Source organism: Calonectris borealis, chromosome 3 (assembly GCF_964195595.1).
Source record: "Calonectris borealis chromosome 3, bCalBor7.hap1.2, whole genome shotgun sequence".
Taxonomy (NCBI): Eukaryota; Metazoa; Chordata; class Aves; order Procellariiformes; family Procellariidae; genus Calonectris; species Calonectris borealis.
Window position 1 is genome coordinate 117477159 of NC_134314.1, and position 23718 is coordinate 117500876.

Sequence of the window (23718 nt, forward strand, 5' to 3'; positions counted from 1 at the left end):
AAACAGAGCAGTCTGTCATATGCAAGCACACTTGTAGCCAAAATTGGGGGATGAGAGGGGTTCTTACGCACAGGAGTGCAAATGGATTTCTTTGCACTTTCATATCTAAATTAAATATCTGAAACTGACCTCAAGTTAGGAGGATTGAACCTATTCTAGTCTGGGTATACAGCTGCAGTGTTGCAGTAGAACATTAGATAGAATCAGATGCCAGGAGTGGTTCAAAGCCACAAAACCATCAGATAGGAGCTCTAGAGTAAAGAAATAAACATTTTTGTTGTGGGATATTGGACTGTATTCCCTGTGAGAAGTGCTACAGCAGGAAAAACAAATGCGCAAGGAACACTGTTTAAACAACATAGCCCTTCCCAAACCAGAGGCACATATCCCACATTTAATTAAAAAGGGAAGAATTTTGGCAACAACGCCATAGAGCTGGGAGAGGGTGGTGGTCCTCACATCTAGATGAGGGCTCTGGCTAGGGTTTGATGCTTAATAAAGACTTGACTTTGTGCTAGCATTGGAGGTATCACAAGTTGCACCTAAGATTTCGTATTCAGGTAATCTAGGATCTTCCTTTGGTTTATTGCACAATAAACCCTTGCTGTTTTTAATTCTAACCTAGTATTTGCTTATCACGTTAGGATCTGGGATTTGAATCTGAATTTGAATTTTAAAAACTTGAGAGTTGGTATTGCGGCTAACGTTGTTTCATCATTGAAGTCATTTATCAGATGCAATAATATGAATTATATTGTGCTAAAAAACTTTATCTACAAAATCCCATTTGTCATGATCAATATTAGGATAATGTTGTACACACATAAATGCACAATGCACATTCTGCATTTCCAAAATTTGCTGATAGCTGCTATTGCTACAGCTAGCACCTGTCTGAAATAGCCAAATACGTTTCTTTACAAGTCCACTAACAGTTTTCCTACGTTTTAATGATCAGGATGTTCTCTGAACACCGTACGCAGATGACAAGATCTCATGCCTTCCCTGCTCATGTATGTGTCATTATTTAACCGTATCTATTCTCTTTTGGATCTGTGTCTGCAAATCAGAAGCTGTTTCCATTCTCCAGTATCCTCCATTGGACTTTCAGGGATAAAAATGCAAAAATGTGCAATCCCATGGTAAAATGAAAATCTGCTTTGAATATTGTTTGCAAAATTGATAGCTCTACTTAACAGAAGCCATTAAATTATTTACAAACTAGCAGGTGCTCTTGTAAAAATACAGCCTTTTTTGGGATGAAAAATAAACTAGTTGATAAGCGAGAGATAAGCCATTTGACTTCTTCTTTGTGTGCCCGGCATGGTATGCACAGCCAATTCTGTACAATCTGATGTTTACGGAGCAATCGTAATATACGACCTCCTTAGGCAACAGGGACACAAGCAGCCTTTAAAACGCTGAAGCAAGCATTTAATCAGAACTCTTCATGCTGATCTTTGAAAAATTCAATAAGTTCAAAAAATGTAACTCCTAAAGATAAAATATCAGGTTTTTGCTTCAGGAGTTGCAAATATATCCCAATGAACTCCCAGTGAACCACACAGACTTCAGACATACTGCTCTTCTTTTAAAAAAAAGAAGCAAACAGTAGAGTTTTTTTGAAAGAAACAAATCAAGGGTCTGAAGAAATGCAAATGCTTAAGCAAAGCTGTAAAGTGCTGTAAAACAGTATATTTAGTAATAATCCAAACAATCACACTTTTTTTTTTAGGCATTTAAACAAATTCTTTTTTTTACCTGAATAGCTATTTCCATGAGATAACTTCATATCTCCTTTTATTATGCATTAACTTTTTTAAATTTTAATTTTTTATTTTTACCTGTTGCAATCAAGCGCTCATGCTTTTGTGAGGTGTTTTTTTTTAAGGCAAATAAATAAATAAGGCAAAATAAAGCCTGCTGCAGGAGGTGTGAGATTGAGCATGATCTCACGCATTATCAAGTTGCTCCACCTTAACTCTACCCCAGGTTTTCTCAAACTACAGGGAGGTATTTCTAAAGCCACTGGGTAAAATTCTTTTGGTATCAAAACTAGTGGGAACTTTCATTGCTGACTTGAGTGTGGTCAGCTCTTTTTTCTGGCTACAATTGTTTTCCTGAAAACGTCTTTCTAAATAAACAGATTCTAATAAAATTGTTTAGTTTCAACAAATTCCTGCAGGGAAACCACACAGCTTTGTTTGTATGTGTGGAAAAATATGACTCTAAACTTCTCTGCTTCTTTTGGTCTAGTCTTCCACGGCGTCTTATTTTTAGATTATTTTTCTGCTGTTTTGTTAATTCCCAGTGCTGACATGTTTTCATTTGACAAATATAAATTGTTGAAATATTGTTTTTATAGTACTTTTAAAACTCATTGAGAACAGCTGTTACTGCTGAGAGAGCTGGAAAAGGTACATTAAATCAGAATATCTCCCATTTATGTTGTAATTTAACAATTTGATACCTGAGAAGATAAGGCACTTCAATCACTACTAAGCAGAAGCAATCCTTAATGGTAGCATAACATGTCATTATTTCACTAGTTGGATATTAGGCGTATTAGCAGCAGCAAAACTGTTTCAGTGGGTGTGCCAGGAAATTTAAGAATGAAAATAAAAGTTATGTGATAAAACTAAAGAAGTAGTTAACATTCATAAATAACTCCTCTTTTTTTTTTTTGCAGCGTAGACAGTTATATTGCACTTAGCAGTCTTCTGCAGCTTGCAGTGAAACCTGGCTTTAAAACTTCCTGCAAATGGAAATGCCAAGTCTTTACTAGCTCTGGCTGAGATTTCAATCTCTACTACTCATTTGCTCTGCTAGAATCATACACAAAATTAAGCTAACCACTATATAGGCTGAATAGTTCATTTTATATCTCCCTGGAGCCTAAGTAATCAGGTTCCTTAGGAACTACCCTAGCAGTGCCAATATTATTTAATTTAAAAAAAAAGGTGTGTCTTACAGGGTGATCCAGATGTGGTAGTACCAAGCTGTGATGGATCGGCAGCTGAAAGAGACTGAATAACCAATTCCAGGCCCTTTCACTTCAAAGGCTTGACTAGTGTCCCAGCAATAGAGATCTTGCACCTCTAGATTTTATCGGGTTTCCCGAACCATGTGAAGTTTGCTTCGTAATCTTGGCAGCGGGCAAGCGGCTCTCCTCTCGGCTGCCGATGCATGTTAACAAGCCGGAGTGCCAAGACGCAAGATGAGCAACCTAAGGCTGTTATTGCTCAGTAATTACAGCAGGCACAGGAGGGAGGACATTCCTGGTGACTAGGCATTTTCTTTGTTTGGTAAGTGGTACTTTAGACCAGGTCTTTTTTTTTTTTTCATTTTAAGTGACTATCTAGAAATACCTGTTCTAAAGGAAAGCTGGGCAAAAGCTGCTGGTGAGCAGAGACATTCCCATCATTTGGGGTCAAGACTGCAGCAGTGGAAATGTGGGTGTGTGCTCCAGAGCATCTCAGCGAAAGCATTCAGGGAAGACCTGATTATTCTTAAGTGATGCTCTAGAGACTCCACAGAGGCAAGCCCGAACCCACAACGGGCAAAGCAGGCGCTGCCGAACTTGCATGTTCCTTCAGCTGCTCTTCGTGACGCCCGTGTGCGGGGCACACCCTCTGCTTGGCACTTCCAGCCCAAGGACCGAGCGTCTCTGCTCCCGGCTTCCGCCCTCCAGGCATCCAGAGCAGGGAGATGTGCCAGCCAGACCAGAGGCAGGTAGGCTCAGGGGAGAAGAAAACCATTTCAGGGGGTTAATTGAAAGAGAAATACATCTGCAAACACAAGATGAAGAATGGAAGCCTGCAAATAAATGCTGCCAGCTGGAAGCTGGCCAAACTGATAAAGCAGAAAAGAAATTGAGGGTTAAATGTTTTGGATGCTGAAGGCTTGGAGTTCAAAGAGGAGCTCAAGGAAACTCCCAGCCACCATACAAAGAGGCTCTAGGCAAACACAAGCCTTCTGCAGGACAGCTTTATCCCAAACAGAGTTTCCAAAAGGGAATAGTTCGGATGAATGGTTAAGGGATGCCTTTTAGCACCTGGGAGCTCTTGTGCAAGGGAAGACGATGCCCACAGGTGAGCTACGGCTGAAGAGCAGAAAGAGTTGTTTTCCACAGGGAAATGGATGAAAAGTGCATCTGCCCACATGGGGTTGGAAGAACAATGTGTACCTGTGGATGTATTTTCATTGCTTGGTAGAAAGAGGCAGAAGGGAGCTGCTCCTCTAGGCCAGGAGGTGAGGGAAACCAGGGCAAGGCTGGAGGTCACTCTGCCTTCCCTGGAGCATCAGCTCCTGTCCATGTCAGGAGGTGGGTACTGTACCTGATAGCAACCCAGTTTTCACCAGGTATATAAGGACTGAGAGATTGCAACTTGAAACTCCTGCCTAAATCCCAGGGAGAAAACATCATTAGAAGGATGCTTCCTTTTCCAAAGAAAATCTCTGTTTCGGGTCTGCATGGGCTACTGTTTTCTACACAGTGGATCGGGGGTAGGATAGCCACCTTTTTTCACTGGACCAGGAAGCTGTACTCAAAACAGAGGATGGGACAACTGGTGATGTGTTTCTCCGATATAACAGGCCCTTCTGGTGGTTTTGTGACAAGGACTCTGCATTTCCAGCACTGACCATCCCCTAGAGGCTATACAACAAGACCACCTTGGTCTTCAGACAGCCTTTTTTTTAATCAGCTGTGGTCAGAGTCCTTTACTGGAGGTCTGATCTGATGAGGGGTACGATAGCGGCACGAGGACAGCAAGGCACGGCCGCGTAACACTAAGGCTCTTAGTGCAGGAATTACATTTACAGGTGGGAAAGTCTTAGTCGTAGTATCAACACTTTTTGAGCAGGTGCATAACTACGCCATAGCGCTGGAGCAAGGCTAGAGTTCAAGAGTTAGCTAATTGTATCTCTCTCAAAAAGGAATTGCCTCAGACCAGTTAATTTGTCAAGATAACGAATTGCAGCAATTCTCCTCGTTTGGAGCTGGGCCACTAACACTGATCTGAACTGTATTTAAACCCTTGATGACAGAGACTGAAAAAGATATTGCAATACTGGAGGTACAGGTTCCTAAAGCAAAACTGCATGTACAGCTGGAGTTGAGAGGCAGCAGGGGCATGCGAGTACACATCCTGCATATCCCTTAGATATGAAGAAATTCCCTGAGGCACTGACTCTGGTGCCTGGGCAGGCAGAGTTCATCTTGAATCTTTGGGAGTGACTGAGGTCCAAATAGGATAATATAGTACCCATCAAGTCTCAATTTCTGCAATATGAGATAACAGCAGCAGAATTTTTACCTCCCCCCTTCCAAAAAAAGAAACAGACCCCAAAAGTACTGATTTGAAGTTATTGAAGGTTTTCTGGTAGCCGCAAGAAAAAACCCCTCCATGGGCCTGATGTTGTGATTCCCATGACACTGTATTCTCCCAAGCCCCAGGTTGCTACCGCATTTTTCTTTTCTGTGCAGCAGTAGACATGAACAAGTTTGGAGGAGAGGAAAAGCAAAAGAAAGCTTCAGTAAAAATGCAGACTTAGCCCAATGACTGTCCTCCATTTCTGCTGAAAGTGAAGCAGACAGCATCAGGTAAAATTAAATGACACAGGTTCTTGTGCCAGATCTTCTCTGGCTGCCAGGCGTTCTTTCTCCCACAAGAGAAACATGGACCAGAATAAATTCTGTACATTGACTCTGGGGAACTGAAAAGAATCAGGGATGAGCAATACCATCCCTGAAGGATGCTCCAGACATGCTTAAGTTGGGGAGCAGGACCAACTTTCCCTGGGCTTCACTGGGATGCTCCTCCAAAGAAGCCAGGACAAAGCCTCTGCTGCTACTGGTATCTTCTACAAGTAGAATACGACACATTGAAGTCTCTTCCATTTGTGCTCCAGCAGTGCTTTTTGGTGTTAGAAAAAGCAGGAATGTTTTTAGAAATGATTTCACGCTGTTAGGTTAAGCAGAAACGATGTCAGGTAAAGGCAGAGAACTGTGCAAGACCTTTGACAAGACAACCTGACTCTCGCCTCGCATTGGCACACCCTCTCTGGGAAAAGGATGCACTGAAAGCAAAACTGGTTGTTGACGACTCTGTGACTATGTCAGTGCCTTAAAAAGCATCAACACAAGAAATTAGCCAGACAGCTCGTTTCAGAATATTCCTGCTGAATGGTTTATTTAAGAATGAAATTACTTTCTTTCTCATGTTATTCAGAATAATCATTCTCTACCTGTAAGTCCACTTAATTTAGAAAAGCAAAGTGGCTTTTATTTTGGAATAAGTGCATCCACAGGCAGAGTTCTTTCAAAATAGCTAATCTGGTCATTGCCACATGTAAACAAGCCCTTATAAATTGACGAGGATGTTAAAGAACTCGTGAAGGTATGGCCCAGGACTTCTTACTCAATTTGCAAGCACTTACTTAGACCTATCTTCCTCAGGGCTAATATGGTGATCAACAGAGCTTACAGAGAGCCAGGTTGAATTTAAACAACATAGTCATATGTTTGAAAAAGAAATGAGCTTTTGAAAACTGTCTCCTCCTGTTGTCCCCTCAAGTTCCAAGTCTATTTTGCTTGAGTTGATTCTCACTTTTAAATACCACAGTCAAGTGGTAATCTAGGATTTAGTAGATCTCAGAAGTGTTAATTGCCCATAAGATTGGGTCTAAGGCTGGTAGGGGCTGGAGATGAAGTGCGTGTAGTCTCTTCTGGAACAAGTGAGTGACTGATGAAGGGTACCTTTACATTGCTTGCAGCTAGTTTCTTGGCTTCGGCCAAGTAGTAGAAATGTCTGTAGTAGAAATGTCTTGCTGTGTGCAGTTTAAAAAGAGAGGCTTAAATGTTAAGGTAGAAAATTACAGAAAGAACAGATCTTTCCAGGATGGGTTATGACATCTTGTGCAATATCTAGGCTGCTTATCTGTTTTTCTTCCCAAGGTTTTTCTGCTGTTGGAGTGCTCCTGGGAAAGAAAGGGCCATCTCAGACTGGAAATCTGGGCTGAGGTTGCTCTGACTGTGTTTGTGGTGGCTTAGTGCATATGTCCACACAGCGTGGCAGCAGCAAGAGCTATGTGGGAGATGCAAAGTGACCTAGATCAGCACCCCTAATTCCTGCAGCTGTGCTAGTTGCTCCGTCCTGTGCAAGTGTGATGTGAACCAAATACCAGTCATGTTAGAGACTGACCTTGTTTTCTTGGAGAAACCTGTGTAAAAATGGATATAACAACACTCTTGACACTTACCTCACAGGATGTTGTGAAGCTTAATTAAATGTGCGCAAAAGCATTTTGAGATCCATAGATGAAAGATGTTTTTATAAATGCAAATTATAATAATTACGGCTAGTAACCACCATCAACTACTGAAACAATTAATTCAGGTTGCCACAGGCCATCACAACAACGTGTGCAAAGAGGCCTCAGCCATTTAATGACATATATGTTGCGTGAGAACTCAAAGCCTTAAAAATGCTATAAACAAAGAGGAAAAAACTAGACACTCGGGGCTTGCCCCTGCCGGGTGCAGTTGGTGGAAGTTTGCTCTATTGCTTCCGTCACCCCCGTGTTTGCATTGCGACTCGTCCCCAAGGAGAAGAGCCCACCTTAAAGATTGCATCAGTGGGATCATTTTAAGTCCCTATGATTTTTATATTTAACATTGCAAGGAACCTGAAAATGACTGCAAATAGCTTGGCTCACAAAAATCGGGAAATACACAAATATAACTCTGTTTTTTGTTAATTCTTCCTCTCACCCCCAAGCCCAGCCCACTTATAGCATCACAGAATAGACTTTGGCTACAGGGTATTATCCAGCTGACTTTCCCAGGGCGAAAACAAAAGCTAAGCAATCAAGATGTGTCTGGCCAAATACTTAAAGGCCCAGTGCACACATTTAGTTGACAACTGACTGAAATCTGAACCATTTTGCTCAGCCTTTCTTGTTGCTTCAAAACTGATTTGGGCTTAAATAGCTAAAACCTACAGGTGTTTAAATGCTCTCCCTTGTCAGCAGAACAGCCTCATCAGACATGGTCTGAGGATGCGGTCAGACTGGAAGAGATATCCAAAGACCCCACAGGTGAATCCCAAAGAGCAGGCTAGCCCACCTGTGCCCCTCAGGCTTATTTCATTGCTCGCCTTTAAAGACGAAAATTCAGAAGAGTAGTGGTTACTAAGCATCCAACTTACCAAAGCAATTAGGCTAAATGCACTGCAGCTAGAAATTTAAGCAATGCACTGAATTTAATTTGAGAATTCATGGTCATAAGACTGAAATCTTTAACATTTAACCTAGCAGCAAATTAAATCAGCTTTCTGATCAAGTGAAAAATTCTATGCTATTGAAGTTTGAAAGTGTGAAGCATACACTTATTAAAAGGAGGTTTTTTTCTTTTTCTTTTAATGAAGAAAAACTTGGGACCAGTTAGTTGCCTAATCCAAATAATGGAAAAATGGGAATACTATCTGTAAATAAAGCCCAAATTACAAAACAGTATTGCTTTCTGGCCTCTGCCAGACTAATGTGCTCATAGTCAGTGGGTTTCACGGAAAAAAAAAGTTACTCATGCTGGAAGGTTGTATAGACTAAACTTAGTCCGATATCAACGAGCTTAATACCTGCAGAGTTTAGCAACAGCTAGCTTTCCATGTACCAAAATTGAAAATGCTTATATGTTTTTTTCAGTCCCTTTAAAAATACTGACTTTCTGTAATATCTTCTGCGCTTTAAGAATTAGGATACTAAGTTGGGAATTTCTTGGGTAAGTTTTCATAAAATAAGGGCCAAGTTTTTATGAGGTCTGTGAGTGTGCGTGTATCTGCATAGAAAATCAGCACCACTGGTGCAATGTATAGAAAACATGCTACACAGTAGGTACCAACATGTTATTTTAAATCTACAAATTATACAACTTTATTGTGATGTGTATATATGCAAGTTGTGTGTTTGCACACACATGCACATAAATATACACACACACTATGCATACTGACATCCCGTTGCTAAGCTCTCTTAATGACACTTATACGGTGCTCTGTTCAATGTCTCTTGGCTAAATCCTACAATATGAGATAAAACTTGGACGCATTTTCTAAATGCACCTCAAGGCACTAGGACATAAAAGAAGTTGGGGTATTAGAGCACGTCTTGTTTTAACCATCTCCAGAGCACTCTGACTGACACTTTACAATTTACAAGAAAGGTGTGGTTAATAAAGCCACTGAAGCAGATATAAGGGCAGGTCCTCCCTGATAGGCACTTATGGCCCGTCACTCACCTGCTCCAGCGCTTTGCTGCACAGACTTGCTGATAACCACCAGCACATTCTGTGGTTCAGGTGCCCAAAGGCCTTAAAAGCCGATGTGACCGTATTGGCATCTGAAAACCCCAACTGATGGGTTGACACTTTCCTTCCTACCCCTTACCATTAGAAGAGACTAATTTAGAGGGAAAACGTAAAGTTTTGGAAAGGGGACACGCTACACTTCGTACACCTTTTGAAGGCGAAATGCAACCTTGTAGAAACAGTGGGGTTTTCATTCCCAGGCTGTTCCTTCCACTCCCTGGGAAGATCTTCATCTGACTGGTATCCCTCAATTACAGACTGGCATGAATACCAGAGTGGTTTTTTTTTTAAAAACCTCATAGAGGTAGTTTACACTATGCACTGCCTTCTGCAAACACAAATACTTTCTCCCTGCCTATTTAAATAAACTCCGTCAGCAGGAGCAGCGGCTGCGGATGCCGCTTGGGAAGCTCAGAGCCCCGGAGGGAGCTGTGGCCAGCTCCTGGCGTTGCTTGTGCTTCTGAAGGTAACCAGGAGGGAAGTCCATGGGAAGCAATGCAAAACGCTGATGCCTGATGCCAGGGAAAAAAAAATCACCATGGCTCCTGCTGGAGTCGGTCTCACCACCCCATTTCATTCCCTTTCTTGCTCCTCTTCTCATTGAAGTAGACAACAGGAATTTGGAGATAAGATTCTGTCTCAGACAGATGCTCACCTTTTCGGAAAAAAAACATTATTTTTATTTTAAGAGAAGGTAATTAACCTAGACTGCATTCTCAGATATCTGTTGAATACAGCATTTCTTGTCAGCCACTCCTTTCATCACTTAAAGTGCATTTTGTATCCATGGAAAGCAATTAATGTTCAACAGGGAAAGCTGGCCCTTGCAAAGCATCTTTCCACATTCCTGCATTGCCGCAGCGATATTTTTCTTTCCATACATGCCACTACCAGTCCTTCTCACACAGATGTGCATCACTTGGAGAAGAGAAGGCTCTGGGGAGACCTTATAGCAGCCTTCCAGTACCTGAAGAGGGCCTACAAGAAAGCTGGAGAGGGACTTTTTACAAGGGCATGTACAGATAGGTATTGACTTTAAACTGAAAAAGGGTAGATTTAGATTAGCTATATATATAAGGAAGAAATTCTTCACTCTGAGGGTGGTGAGGCTCTGGAAGAGGTTACCCGGAGAAGTTGTGGATGCCCCTTCCCTGGAAGTGTTCAAGGCCAGGTTGGATGGGGCTTTGAGCAACCTGGTCTAGTGGAAGGTGTCCCTGCCCATGGCAGCGGGGTTGGAACTAGATGATCTTTAAGGTCCCTTCCAACCCAAACCATTCTCTGATTCTCTGATTCTCTGATTCTGATTCTATGTTTACTATCTGCCTGGTTATTACTGTGTCCTTGTAGCCCTTCCTTACAGCCTGACCCTGCTCTCTCTGCCTCTTCTCTGACTTTGGGTGGAAACTCTTCCTTGCACTTCATGTTTTGTGGGACATTTTTGGACTGGTTTAGGCTGCAGGTGGGAACTCAGCCCATTGCAGGGAGAAGGGATCAGTCAGAGGGAAACTGTCACCATGATCCTTTCTGATCTGTAAAGATCTCTACAAGAACAGTGCTCAGTTTAAAGCAGCCTTATAGCTCTCTGCTGCTTTCAGGTCTATTTTACTAATGATTTTGCTTCAAAATCAGCAAAGTTACCTTTGGACTCACCTAAACTAACTCTGGCTGAGAGTGCCATGTGAGCAGGTTGTGCCTGGCCCCGGAGCCGCTACTTATACCTACCCTGGGGCCCTGATGGAGCAGGGGGTATGGCCAGCTACAACAGCCAGTGCTGGGGGTTTCTCAAACTGCTAGCCCAGCCGGTGTTTTCATCTGCTCCCTTTGTACCACAATCAAAAAGAAGAACGTGGTCTGAAACCACATGTAAAAATAAGGTGCTCTTCAATTCATATTTCTGAAGTCAAAATAGATGTGTAGGATAGCAGGAACTTTCAAGCCCCCACCGGTACCAATATAAAGAAAGGTTCAATCACTGCTATTTAAAATAGTACAAAGCAGAAGAGAGTTAGGATGCAAGTAAACTGAAGTATAGGAGACAGCTTTTTAGGCAAGCTGAGTAGCATAAGGAGTGGAAGAACATCATCGTGGCAACTCTTAATATGAAAATGGTCAAGGATTACTTCACAATCTTGTATTAGCAGGTGGCTGGAGCCATTTAATCAGGCATCTTTTCTATTCCTAATGCCTATAATTATCTATTATCAAGACAAGGTCAAATTGGCACATGAGATTTTTCTTTCCCCACCCTCAACTTGAAGGGGCGCAAGGCTACCAAATTTTGGTAGTCTTTGGTCTCGTGAAGAGAACTGCAGCTATCCAACTTGGGGAATTGTAGCAGAGATGGTACCTGAGGATCCTTGCCTTGGCTAGGATTACTCTGGGCTGTGCAGTGCATGCTCAGAACTAACCACTCCTGTGTCATGCAGTTACTAGAAAACTGGAAGTGGCTAAAAGAAAAGCCAGCATACTTATATGCTTATTACAGCAGTTTGGTGCTACTCAAGATTTAATCTATCAATATAAAAAAACCCCCCACCAAATTCAAGCGATGCTCATAATCTCTTCCATTTCAAAGGAGAAAAGAGGAAGGCAAAGATGAATCCAAATGATCTTCTTGCACAACAGATTTCCTGATCCTGGTGAAGGCCAAGCTGATTTAGCCATTATGTTGTCCTGATCTAAATCTGATTAAAGTTAATGGTGGAAACATTTCCAGTTCCAAACAGAAGGCAAAAAAATGCTATCCTACAAGTACTTGAGGTATTCTCAATACTAGAGGCAACTGGAGAATATTTTTTAAATTAATTTTCTTCTGAAAATACTTTTTCCCAAAACTGATTTTTATTTTAAAACCCTACTAACTTTTGAAACTCCCATGTAACCAAAAACTGTTTGCTACCTTTGCCATCTCATTTTGGGAAGTGCCTGGAACTTTTTTTAAAAACAATTGCAAACTCCTTAATATATGTCATGTTTTTACTATTTCTTCATCATGCATACCACCTATACACCAAAATAAGGTAGTATTTCAGACACAATAAGTTGCTTTAAAACTAGTTTTTAAGTTTTTATATTCTTTTCTTCTGAATGAGTGGAACTTTTAGTTGTCTTTCTATCACAGTATTTTAACCAACTTCTGCAGGAACCATCTATAAGCATCAACATCAGCAGGCATCAACTTACATGAGCAATTTAACATTTGCATATGGGCAAAGCAGTTTACCTCCTGCAGACTGCAAATTACTAATACTATTGACTGTTTCTTTTGCCCCCAAATAGGGTGTCAGATCAGTGTGTGCAGAAGCTCTTGTGCTGGTTTGGTAAATATTACACTTCTTTGACAACTGCAGCACCAGGAACCTGAGACACACTGAATGAAATGCAAACAGACTTATCTGTTAGTAAATAACTTCAATCAGGTGATGGAAAAACCTAAAATAAAATGTTTCTTGCTTTCTTTAACCTTCTCCTTCCTCTCAGTTGCATATTGTATTTTCCCTGAGTAGAAAATGAGAAGTTTAGAATGGGATGGCATCCCTGCACGCCCCGGAATAGCCTTTGTGTATCATGGTTGTTGTCACACTGACACCTAATGGCAGATACGAACTAGAGTATTACAGCTGATTTCCCAGGGGTGTGTTTTTACCCTATGTTGTAAAAATTCCTTCAAATTATAGAAAATAAGTGAGCTTAGAAACTGGACTTCACCTGACTGTGTGGTTAACCTCTGGGAGGGCAGCGCTGGAAATATGACACCAGCGGGGCGAAGCTGCGGGCGCAGTGCCGAATTAGCGCGACAAGAGCGAGGTGCTGTGGCATGGGACTCGGATGCTGCCGAAAGGATGGGCAGCCGGTCACAGAGAGCTCACACAGTCCCCAAAGAAAAACAAAAGCGCTGGAGGCTAAAACAAGCTAAAACGATGGCCAAAGTCATCCAGTAGGTTGGTGACGGATGGAAAGGTCTAATTTCATCCAGTCCCTGACCTGCTGTGTTGTTTCTGATCCTGATGAGTGGGCAGCAAAGCTCTCAAGCACACAAGGGAATAGGTTGCGACAGTGTAGTTGATAATAATATATGAAAACAAGGCATCGACTAAAGCTCATGCTTCCTTCAGGAATTTTTGAGGAAATCAGGAATTTTTCCAGAGTGTTTTATTGTTAAGATTCTGTGATCAGAGCGGAGTGCTGTGGTCCTAATTCTTCCCTTACATACCTAAGAGGCAACAGCAGTGCAGACAGTGGGACCATCTGGGCTTACGTTGCAGCAGACTAAGCCCACACGGGCTCCATACGCGCAGTTGTGAGCTAAACATCTCGCCATTTCATGGCTAAAAGCAAGGGCCTAAGGTAAGCACTTTGTGGCTGTTTTTCTTTGGCCACAATGCATCCTATGTAGTAAAATAAATAATTAATTGTGGCCATATTCTTTCATCTGGTTAATAAAAGTTTGTATTATTGAGGCAGAGGTGTGGTGAAATTTAGCAATGAACTTCAAGTGATGATTCAGGAGAAGTTTAGACCGGCTCCCAAATCCTTCCTTCCATGGGTTATGTGGCGCAGTCAGAGGGTGAGCTCATATAAGGCTCCTGATGGTTCATGAGCAGCAATGCTTCCAGGTGATGTAAGATCAAGTCCTGGGGTTATTCTGCAAGGTCTCTGGGATGGCCCCAGAATCTGCTCTTCACCTGGTGGACTTCAGGCGTATTTGGATATTTCCAGGGGGGATTTTCAGCAATAAGAACATTAGCAGAGGAAATGACTAAATTTAGCAGGGATATATGAATAACCATAGTATGACGTAGCAGAAGGTAAGTTACATCAAGGAAAAAATATAAGCTAGCAGTGGTTATGAAACAGTGTTATATTTCTGAAAAAACTAGAAGTCACGCATAGGTTTTTAACGTAATTCTACAGGAAAGAATATTGTCTTCCACGTTCCTCTACAACGAAAATTTTTAAACTATCAGTTAAGTGGTTAATCCGTGGAATCTAATTTATGTGAGAACTATACCCTGACTTTTTACTGATCTTGTGGTATGCAAGGACTCAAAGCTGTGCTCAGCGCCATCACTGGTGAAAGACAGCAAGAAAGTCCTCGTAACTCCTGCCACTGGTTCCTTACGAGAAGCCCGGGCTGAGCTCTGAGCACCAGACAGGGCTGGTAGAGTCAGGCATGGCAAGCCTCCCCGCTGACATCAAACACAGCCTTGCAAACACATTTGAAAGGGATCACTTTCAATATGGGCAAGAGCAGGGGGGAAGCTGTGCCCTCCCAGAAGGCAGAGGAGAAGCAGGGACATGGGTGCTGGGGAGCCTGAGCTCCCGGGGAAGGCGGGTGTTACAGCCAGGCCCTGGGCTGGGAGGGCAGGAGGCAGAAATCAAGCGGCTGTTGCATCTTTGGTTATCATAAAGATGAAAAGGTGGGACCTGCAGTGTACCTGCAGTAAGTAACTAATTATAATGATCACCATACATGCTTATAAGCTATTATTAATGATATCTTTTCATCATATTATAATATTTTGCCATTTCATAATATCAACGTTGCAGAGATAACCAATGCTGCCTCACAATCTATTTTTAAGACTGAATTTTACAGTTTGAAATCTAGCACTTCAGGAAATTCAGGACTTTTGGTATCCTGAATGCTGTGAAAAATATTATTGAAGGGCAGATATTATTCATGTGTGAGTTCAGGAGTTGCAGCAGTCTCACGGCACTGAGATTTAAAGTAAAAAGAAGTCTCGGTGCAGACTAACAGGAAGGATATTCAGGGAAAAGATATTTCAAATAGCTGAAATGAAATACAGAGTATATGCCGAGGGAAGAAAAAAGTTATTAATTCTGAATGTACTTACTGCCTTGTATTAGGCACTGTTGATCAGTTTTTCACCAACACTTTTTCTTAAACAGCCCGTTTCTTTTCTTCTTCTGGCCAAGTTTGGCACGTTAGAAAGTGCAAGACTGACAACAGCGATGGGTGCAAAGCTTATTCTCGGGCCCTGCTGAGCTTTTCGCTACGGCTTTCACCAGCGATATCCTGATTAGAATGTCACCAGCCCTGAGACAGGATTTTAACAGGGAACTTGCTTTTGTTAGGCTGAAAGCATTCAACAAGAACTAACACCAGGTCATCAAACACCTTAGTTTTTGTTGCAGGAGTTTTTCAGGGGTGAACTGTCAAGCAGTCTCTTGTGCAGGAGTCTTTGGAGGAAAACAGCCTCAACCTCCGATTTTGCCGTGGGCAATTCCATGGTATCCCCACTTAAGAGCCTGTGGTGTGGCTGGGGATTGTAGTGAAAGAGGAGGCAATAAATAGTCCTTCAATGTTTTTGTTTGTTTGATCAGAAACCAGATGTGCGAAGATTCTCATATTTACAAGAGTTGGTCCTTCTGAGCACAGGAACCTACAGCCTTCTCCTGATGTTGACTATGCTCTATCTGATCACTACTTCTAAAACTCACCCGGAATATTTGGTGATAATTCTTCAGTAGGCCATTATAAAAAGACTTACTGTTGAAATATTACAATTGAACTTTAAATTGACACCTCACATCACCACCATTATACCTCTTTTCAATTCCTCTGCTGTCATGCCACTGATGTGATGAATTGCAGCCTGTCACATCACGTTACATTACGCAGAGCAAACAGGACAAAACACATACCAACTGCCAGGCAAATATGTGTTTGCCAACTCTTTTCAGTGCGTAGAAATGCAACCGGCAAATTCCCTATCAGAAAACTAGAGGCTCAAGGATGGCTCTAGGGTGTGTGAGACAAACATGCCTCTGACACACCGTGAACATACAGATACGCAGCTCTCAGCCAGCTACAGCAATTACAAAAGCACCTCCTGCTGTGATTATTTCTTGTTCCTTCAGAAAAAAAAGCAGCAGCGGATTCTGTGGCTGCTGATGTCATGATGCAAAATATAAATACGTAATAATTAATTCAGCGCTTATGTTCAGATTTGGAGCTATTTTTATGACTGGCCAAATTTTGGCTGTGTATGTGTAAATATAACACCCACTTATGTACACATACACGTGCATACTATGAGATGTGTGAATATACATTATGTGGCTTTTAACTGCAGTCTTTTAGCCTACATGTGGGCCTTTTGAAGCTAATGGGAGATTTACCAGGGGCTTTTTCACAGAGCTGTAGGCAAGACTGGAATCCAGCACATATGAATATTATACTATAATGATACAGTGTAAATCATCTAGTTTGACCTACAGTGAATTAGAGGCCATTAAATTTCATCCAGGTAACCTACACCGAGCCAGAAAAACTTGTGTTTGACTAATGCATAAATTATATTTGGCTAAAACCTATTTCCCAGAAAGGTATTCATTTAGTCTCCATGCAAAGACACTTTCCCTGCATCAATTTCTTTGATAGTTTGTTTCAACAGTTATTTTAACTATGTGTGCTTTTTATTTAAATTGACTTCAGTCTATGGAGTCAGTGCTGAGAAATCAAATTCCTACTTAAATTCCTAGCGATAATGTCAACGGATACTTGAGTACTGACTTGCTTCTCTTTACTTCAATGCCATGCCATGGGCACCCCCTCGAGATCTTTTATGCTGATCTATTCTTTATCATGTAACATCCTCACCCAAGGAATCTCTCTGTGATCTATTTTCACTTTTGTAACTTACTTCTTGATATGTTGCCACGGAAAGTAAGTTGTTTACTTGGCAATTAGTGTCATTCATTCTCTATTGTCTATGTGCATCAACTTTGCTGGAGGTTATAGGGATAAGATGGAAATATACTGAAAAGATCTGAGATGACAGACCTCACATACCTTGCAATAACCTAATTTTTAGTAGAATAAATACAGATCAGACACATCAACTCCTTCAATGCTCAGAATTTGGAAATACTGTAATTTTTTTTTGTTTATAAACCGGTCATAGTATGTGGCTACAGATACAAAAAATTTAAGTCGCTAAAGCTGGCTCTTCCAGTTACTGATTTTTCTTTTTTTCTACTCAACACATCATTTAAAATGAAGGCAAAAAATAGTTAACCTATGACTTCTTGGTAAGACTTTTTCTTATTAAATAGGGCATAATTTTACTACTGACAGATATTATTACAAAATATGGGAATCATTAAAATTAAAATATTAAGGAGAATAGTGTCTTCATTTCAGGCATATAGAGGTGCTTTTTAAATCAGGTTCTGTAGTGGACAAGAATACGTCACGATAAAGAAGGGAAAAAAATGGAATGCCATGATTATTCTAAAGCTTGACACAAAACTATAAATCTCTTTCAAGTGAAGATACACAGATCTTTGTGTAGACCTCTGCAGCTAAGCAAACCAGCTAGCCTTTGATGTACTTATAATTATTAGGGGCTGAGGATTATGTCTTTAGGCAAAGCTGTCTAGCAGTGGGAAGGTATAGATCAAAACTGACATCATAACACAAGCAAGCGGAGAGGTGAGATGAGGTGGAGCCAAAAATAGTTTGGCATTACTATAGACCTTACGTAAAGTAACTACTATAGACCTTAAGTAAAACTAATGACTCCACTTCTCGAAAAGAACACAAGCAAGGGAGCAACTAATGCCTGTAACCTCTCGATAGAGTAAAATCCTCACTACTAGTTGGAAAATTAAAAATGTAATTTACAAAAAGCTAAATATCAGAATAAAGAAGAAGATTCAGCAGATCCACTTACTTATATGGGAACATATTGTTACACTCCCAACGAGGCAGGTATGCCAGGCTATGAATTCAGAACTACCACTGCAATAGGCTTCCATGCCACGAGTGCTGGGTGCCACCTGCTCCTCTTGAAACCAGGGGACTTGAGCAGCCTACATCAAGTAGAGCGTCCTTCCAAACCAGGCTCTTTGTCGTTTTTTGGTAGAGGGCAGGAGTTCTGGTAATGCCAGGCCTACACGTGAGCTTGTTACTTGCTAAAATCCCCCATCCAAAGCCCACTGAAGATGGTGGAAAACTTTTCACTGTGTTTAGTGGGCTCTGCATCAAATGCTGTGTGTGGTTTGATACATGCAGGAGAGCGTACACACGAGCACAGTTAAATAATTTAACATTACTATGGATCTTCAAAGACACTCATCTTGTGTGGCACAAAATTTAAAAAGTGCTTGTGGAAACTAATTTCTTGCCATAGGTTAACTGCCAATCACACTTAAAAACCATTTTTCATTAAAAATGTTTTTCTGGCTCTCTGGGGAAAAATTCACATTATTAGAAAAATAAAAGCAAAGGATTTGATTCTAGAGGTTTTGATTGACTTAAACTGAAAATCTAAATAAATAGAGGGAGAGATCTAACACTTACACTGAAGGGAAAAGAGCTCCAAAACACTGTAGCATAAACAAGTGTCCCCGAGTTTTTCACAGTTCATCTGTGTATTGGATAATACCTTTTAAGCATGCCATAAACATGTTACGCAGTGAAATAAAAATCATGCCATGAAATAAAAGGCTAAGATTCTCAGTTAACTTGAAACTTGAGAGAAAGATGTCTGTGCCAAGGAAGAGTAGGAAATGAAGAAGGCTTTTTCATCAGCGTCAGAGAGGGTACATGAGGGTAAGGAAGAAGTCTATTGCGTGAAGATGAAAGGAGTCATTATGGATCAGAAGAGGAACAAATGTTATCAACTAGGCTAATGCAGGGCCAGAGAAGGTTACAAAAACAGGGGGACAATTCTAAACATGGTCTCAAAATGCGAGCAGGCTTGCCAGGACTGTCAGGAATAGGGGAAGATCTGAGTAAATTACAAGTGATTTGGAGGTAGCAGACTGTATGCAAGACCAGACTGGTATCTCAGACACGCTGTATGGAAGACAAAACACTATAGCATGTGTCATTATTAATTATCACAAAGAACATGTAAGCCATTAAATACAAAATACTATCACAGAACTAAGAAGAAATGAATAAATTCTCCACTTAAGGTTCAAACTGGTGACGTTCCTTGCCAGTAGGAAACATTTAGGGCCTCTACGTTTTGAATGTCATTTTATAAACTGTGGGAAATTAAACCTCAGTCTCTGTGAGAACTGATAAGATTTCCTATCTCACTTGAAAACAATATGGAATATTTCCAGAAATGTTTTAAAATTCTATTTTAAGTAGAAAAACCTCAAGTGCTTTCATGAGACATTACTGAACCACCAAAATGTTAGTCAGTCCCATCTAGCATTTCAGAACAATGCAATTATCTCAACATCAGTGTTTTTATTAAGATACCTCTGTTAGAAATGTTGCCTAAACATTAGTGTAACTAATACTCTGAATTTAATTCTAAGTAGAAATACAAGGTTTCCCAATTTGCCTTTCAACTATGCAGCAGTTATCTGTCTTGTCACAACATGAATCCCTTTTGGGTGAAAGCTATTGATTTGAAGGTTAAAATCATCTTGCTAGGCCCTAATGTAATTTGTTGGAAGTTGGCCTTGGGAAACTTTCTGACACTGACTACATATGCTCTTGGATATTCATTGAGCAATGGTGTCTGAAAGGCTGAGTTCTTCACCTCCATGATCATCATTAGTTATGGCATTTCTTAACAAGCTGTGCCATGTCAGTTCCTTGCAACTCAAGTTTTACATTAGCAACCTACAGTTTACAGCACTGAACAGATGCACTCTTGCACCACGGATGATATTGTACCAGTTACTTGTGTTCCAGGAGCATATACGTGAGGCTACACGCATAAACAGAATTTATTAGTAAACCTACAAATATTGTCAATATTGAAGAAAGTCCTCTCTGTTTTAATCAAGTGAAATGAGGTGCACAGAATATATTTTAGGCAAGGCTAAATGAGAACTCCCTGACCTCGTTAAGGAACCTGTAGATCTACTACAGAAATAATTCAACAGGAAATCTTTGGCAGAGGAAACCACAATATCTATGGCTACTGGTCTGCTGATCAAATGGGAGTGGGGAAAGAGGAGACAGCTAATGCGGTCTCTGAGATGTATGGTACCATTACTTCAATCTTCTCATGCCTCAAGATGCATTTTCACAGTCTGTCAAACATAAAATCTTATAAGAATAATTTTCTTTAGAAGATTTTAATCAGTTGAACAAAATACCTGATTCTGCCAAAACCATAGCAGGGAATAGCAGCAAGCTCACTTGACACTTCACCTTTCTCAGCAATTATTGTCACAAAACTACTATGCTCTGAAGGTCTACAGGTGTTTTTACCACATGCACCCAGACATTCTTAGCTTTGATGGTGGCTTCTTCAAAACAGTGTATAGCAAACCACGATCATGTGAAGAACTGAGAAGAGCTAAAATTCAGAAAATTTTAAAATAATCAATCTATTTCTGGTTTTATCTTGACGCAAATCTTTATCTAATATATGTGAGGAATCTACCAATTATTATAGAACTCTGGATGACATCTATAAATTTAAGCTGAAATTATATTGTTGTTCTACATTATTTGTAGGAGCTTGAAACTTTTCCAAAAGTCTGAGTTTGAAAAATATTATGTTTGAAGTGAGCCCTGTACACAGAAATATCTTGACAAATTAAATATATCTGGGGCAAGATGGAGCACTCTCAAGGGCTTGGGAATCAGCCAGGAGCACTGACTCATGTTATTTTCAAGTGTTGAGCAGAGTTTTGGGGATGGGCTATCTCAGGGAATATCATCAGATGTTGATATACGAGAACGGTTCACATTTGTACTATTTAGGACCAAATATTATACTGTAATATATATATGAAATATGCTGTAGAGAGGCCATATATTATCTAGGGAGATGTTCAGTATAACTTGGGATCACTGACTGCACCTTGTTGCCTCTGTTTGCTTAGGTTGCTGCCTTCTCGTAGAAGCCTGAAGTGGGTGCTCAAGAAGTTTGATCTGGGAAGTGTGACCATTGGTGAAATGAATGGCTGAAAGCCCCAGAGAGCAGGGACTAGATGAAGAGGACTGGGTTTAGGAGACGGTTAGGGGACAGACGCTTGTTTGAAACTGCATTTTAAAGCTTCTGACTCTGGCATGATTTTTTCTCCCCCTCTCAAAATGTAGATAAATATAGTAATTTACATATAAAGCACTTGTTATCTTTTGTTTTCACTGGGTCCACAAAGTTCATGCCTCATGACACCTTTTTTGCTAACAATAGTTTATGAAATAAAAACATCAACATGAGAGGACGTTGGAATAAAGTATAATAAAACAAAACATGTGGCTGAGATTTCACGTATTGATGATCCAATCAAAGATGAGATCCAATCTGCAGTAAAACGAACTCATGGGAGATTCCTGTTTATTTTCATATAAAATGAACTGGATGCAAATTCATTACTGTTTATAGACTGAATCTCAGTGACAGTTTGTCCCAGGGGCATTGAAAAGTACTTTAAATCATTCTGATAGTTAATTATTCAGCAAATGAGAACACTTTAAAGACTTTATCATATAAAATTACTTTAATAATTCATGCTTATGGGGCATTACAGAGGTAACTGTAGGACTGCTCTGAAGGAGGGGAAGACTCTGTGCCTGGACATTTATAACTGAACTGTAGCAACACGTGTATTACGTCTGATATGCAAGTAAGACATTTCTGATCACCTCATGCTTTTTCCCTATCCCTCTCTGTATGTGTCTATAATACTATATAAGGCTCTCAGTAAACTTAAAAATAGCCTAACTTCAGAAATCTAGTAATAGTGTTAGCTTGCAAGGAATTAAACAAAGATACAGATTAAGGCTTAAATTTTCTGCATTAAGTGTAAGAGAATAGATAGTGATCGGAGATAAGTCTCAGGTATCTTTGTTAACTTTGTCTACCTGGACTTCAGTAAAGCCTTTGACACTGTCTCCCACAGCACTCTCCTAGAGAAGCTGGCGGCTCACGGCCTAGACAGATGCACTCTTCGCTGGGTGAAAAACTGGCTGGACGGCCGGGCCCAGAGAGTTGTGGTGAACGGAGTTAAATCCAGGTGGCGGCCGGTCACGAGCGGTGTTCCCCAGGGCTCAGTACTGGGGCCGGTCCTGTTCAATATCTTTATCAACGATCTGGACGAGGGGATCGAGTGCTCCCTCAGTAAGTTTGCAGACGACACCAAGCTGGGCGGGAGTGTTGATCTGCTCGAGGGTGGGAAGGCTCTGCAGAGGGACCTGGACAGGCTGGATCGATGGGCCGAGGCCAACTGTATGAGGTTCAACAAGGCCAAGTGCCGGGTCCTGCACTTGGGCCACAACAACCCCAGGCAACGCTACAGGCTTGGGGAAGAGTGGCTGGAAAGCTGCCTGGAGGAAAAGGACCTGGGGGTGCTGGCTGACAGCCGGCTGAACATGAGCCGGCAGTGTGCCCAGGTGGCCAAGAAGGCCAATGGCATCCTGGCCTGTATCAGAAATAGTGTGGGCAGCAGGAGCAGGGAGGCGATCGTGCCCCTGTACTCGGCACTGGTGAGGCCGCACCTCGAATCCTGTGTTCAGTTTTGGGCCCCTCACTACAAGAAGGACATGGAGGTGCTGGAGCGTGTCCAGAGAAGGGCAACGAAGCTGGTGAAGGGCCTGGAGCACAAGTCTTGTGAGGAGCAGCTGAGGGAACTGGGGTTGTTTCGTCTGGAGAAGAGGAGGCTGAGGGGAGACCTCATCGCGCTCCACAACTACCTGAAAGGAGGTTGTAGCGAGGTGGGGGTTGGTCTCTTCTCCCAAGTAACTAGTGACAGGACGAGAGGAAATGGCCTCAAGTTGTGCCAAGGGAGGTTTAGATGGGACATTAGGAGAAATTTCTTTACTGAAAGAGTGGTCAGGCCTTGGAACAGGCTGCCCAGGGAAGTGGTTGAGTCACCATCCCTGGAACTATTTAAAAGACGTGTAGGTGAGGCGCTTAGGGACATGGTTTAGTGGGCATGGTGGTGTTGGGTTGATGGTTGGACTTGATGATCTTAGAGGTCTTTTCCAACCTTAATGATTCTATGACTCTATGATTCTATGACCTTAGTTATATTAGGTGCAGAGGACAACTACCTAAGAAATAAGAGAAGAGAAAGCAAGGGAGATGTAACTGTACACTTTTAAAGAGTGCCCAGTAACAGACGGCCGAAACAAATGTCGTTTTTCGCAATTTTAGTGGTGAAAGGTCTTGCCCAAAGGCCCAGCTGTGGTGCAAAAAATGCTTGAAGTGACTTAAGCTTGAAAATGAAGGACCCTGAAGAAGAGAGTTCAGAACAGGCACTGCTTGATCTCTACCCCGCTGCAGAGGGAAGGAGGTGATACTGTATTGCATAGTCATGGATTTATACAATATATAGAAATAGCCACATAAATGCACATACCACCTCTCTGCATTTCTATATATTTGAATGGCATTTGC

The 23718-nt window shown here is 41.3% G+C and overlaps 1 protein-coding gene across 1 annotated transcript in view; it reads right to left on the reverse strand.

Moving 5' to 3' along the window:
- WDPCP (WD repeat containing planar cell polarity effector) overlaps positions 1-23718 on the reverse strand; it is a 159003-nt gene that overhangs the window by 20954 nt on the left and 114331 nt on the right. The gene's annotated exons all lie outside the window — the stretch shown is intronic.